The 2,941-nt window shown below is 42.8% G+C and overlaps 1 pseudogene; it reads right to left on the bottom strand.

The window, feature by feature from the left end:
• Positions 1-1,596: 1,596 nt before the first annotated feature.
• Positions 1,597-2,558, bottom strand: LOC129008528 (olfactory receptor 51I2-like; annotated as a pseudogene).
• Positions 2,559-2,941: the final 383 nt, after the last annotated feature.

Below are 2,941 nucleotides of genomic sequence, written 5' to 3'. Positions count from 1 at the left end.
TGCATGAATTCCTTCTTCAGTGGTAGGAAGGGTAGTGGCACAGGTGAAGAGAAAGACCACACATGTCCTTACAACACATGTCCTTCACCTTGTAAGAAGGTGCATTCCAGCAGACACACGTAAACAAATCTTAGTATTGTGTGCCCCAAAGCCCTTTTTCATTTCTTTTTTTCAACAAGAACCCTTTATGGAGCCAAAGTACTTATATCACTGAGGTGTGAAGGTCATCACTTCCAGCAAAAAGGCCCAGGAGACCTCCTAGGGTGAGAAAATAGGGAACTTTTCTTTACTAAGAGAGAATACTTAATTTAGTCAGCCAGTAGTATTGCATCTCTTATACTTCCAGTTTGTCTACCCAACGTAGCTGAAAACCTTCTCACAAATGCTTACAATTATTTATATGTATTCTTCTCTCTGAAGGACCAAAAGCTCCCTAGAGGAAAACATCTCCAAATTACATCTTAAATTAAACAACTCATTGCCTTATCTCCTGTTCAAAATAATTTATCATTAAATCTTCAAAATAATTATTGAGTATCTGCTGTTCCACCAACAGTACTAGGCACTGAGTATATGTTGCCCCCCTCGGGGCTTACCATCTAGTTGAATGACAAACTATTGTATACATGCAGGAAGCAAACATAGTACCTTGAATACTCTGGAAAGGAGAATTAATGAGAGGATTTTCTGAGAAATTAGGTTTATACTTTATTTGAAATGAGACACAGGCATGGGGGGAATGAGAATGTTCCAGGCAGCGTAAAAGGTATCTGGGAAAACTGAGGCCAGATAAGAGGTTAAACTGATTAGTCTTCCTGGTTCTAGTTTTGTTCATATGTCCAACGCACTTCTAATCTGCAATTTATACTAACTTATAGCAAAAATATGATGATTTTTAGGTACTAGATACAAACCAAACAACTTAGCATAGTATGCACAGTCCTATACAATTTGGTCACCTACTTCTTCATCCCCTACCATTCCCTCTTCTTACCCTATGCCACAGCCTTGCCTATAAAGACATAAGTGATAGAGACATAAAGAAGTACAGGAATGCAAACCTTTTCACAAACACTTTTCCTTTTTCAAAACGTGGAGTCTTTTTTTCATGTTGCTCTTTTTTTTCTAGATTTTTCTCTTCCTTATTTAATTCCTACTTAGCCTAGAAAAATTCTAAGTTTTTCAAGGTGAAATAAAAATTATTTCTTCTTTGTGGAAGCTTGCCACACCTTCCCAGGAATGTTCTGTCAACGACCAATTTGTAGTCTCTAGCAATCTTTTGAGAGGAACGTTATTATGGCACTTACTAGTTTATAGTCTGGCTGTGTCTTTACTTGCCTTTCTCCTGGCACAAGGTTGTGAGCTTTCAGAGACAAAGGAACACGTTTCATTTATTTCTCAGTCTTTCATCCTCATCACTACTTTCTTACAAAGTAAATGCTGAACATAAATTTGTAACATAAATAAGCCTTATGGGCTTCCCACTGTCTTAGCACAGATTAGGGATTTTCAGTGCTAGCTGGGTCTAACAGGTTTCTGTAAGGCTATAGCAGTCTCTTTAATGTTACCCAGGCCCTATAATATTTTGTAATTTCATCAGCCTTGGCTTCTCCCCATCAGCATCCTGAGCATGGCCTCCCTGATGGGCTTGGACTTCATACTGTAAATGATGGGGTGGAGCACAGGAGGCATCACCAGGTACACATAGGTAACAAGAGCATGTACAATGTGGGGCAGGTGCCTCCCAGAATGGTGGATCATGGACATGGTGATACCTGGAATAAAGAAGACAAAGACAGCCAGAATGTGGGAAACACAGGTGTTGAGGGCCCAGATGCGCTCCCTGGGAGCGGCCAGGCCCATGACTGTGCGCAGGATGAAGGTATAGGACAGGATGATGAGCAGTGAGTCTACGCCCCCTGTAGATACAACCACATAGAGCCCAGAGCATATATTGATCATGATGTCAGCGCAGGCCCACCTCATTACGTCAGGGTGGAAACAGAACGAGTGGGATAGGATGTTACCACCAGGGCAGAAATTTAGACGCTTAACCAGAAATGGCACAGGAAGAGGCACAAGGTAACTCGAGCCACAATGGCCAGCCCAATCCTGATGATGACACTATTTGTGAGGACAGCTGCATAGTGCAGGGGGTTGGAGACGGCCACAAAGTGGTCAAAGGACATGGCTAGGAGCACTGAGGACTCCACCACAGAGGAGTGCAGGAAGAACATCTAGACCAGGCAGGCATTGAAGCCAGTGAGCCGATAGTCAAACCAGAGCCCAGCCAAGGTGATGGGCAGTGTGGACAAGGTGAGGCCCGCTTCGGGGAGCGTCAGCATGGACAGGAAGTAGCACATGGGCTGGTGCAGGCTGGGGGTCCTCTTCACAGCCAGGAGGATCAGGCAGTTCCCAGTGAGGGCCACAGTGTACATGGAGGAGAAGGGGATGGCGAGCCAGCCATGAATGGCCTCCAGCCCTGGGATGCCAATCATGAGAAAAGCAGGTGGTTGGAAGAAGGAGATGATGTTGACATAGGACTGGGAAGGGAGCATCCTAGGGAGGCAGCTGAAGGCTCTGGAGAGATGTGAGCTCTTCAATCTGAGCAGATAGGAGGACATTGACAGGATGCGTGTCAGTAGAAAGACATTTATTTATGCTGTGTAGGCTTTTTCATTAATTGTTTTCCATTGTTCTTAGCCCTTGGTCTGTTATTATTAACTGTTCCAGGAATGTGCAGACATTAACTAGTATGCCCTCAAATGAAATTCAAGTCTTAAGGGATAGTGTGACTCTTCCCTAGTTAGCAAAACATGAATGATAATGGTAGATATAGAATTTGTTTTTTTTCTCATGTTTATTTATTTCTTTAAATTGACATAAAAATCTATGTATTTATCCTGTACAACATGAAGTTTTCCAGTATATGTACACTGTG

The sequence above is a fragment of the Pongo pygmaeus genome, chromosome 9, assembly GCF_028885625.2.
Source record: "Pongo pygmaeus isolate AG05252 chromosome 9, NHGRI_mPonPyg2-v2.0_pri, whole genome shotgun sequence".
Classification (NCBI taxonomy): domain Eukaryota; kingdom Metazoa; phylum Chordata; class Mammalia; order Primates; family Hominidae; genus Pongo; species Pongo pygmaeus.
Note: the sequence above shows the minus strand (reverse complement) of the source record. Positions and strands in the feature narration are given on the sequence as shown.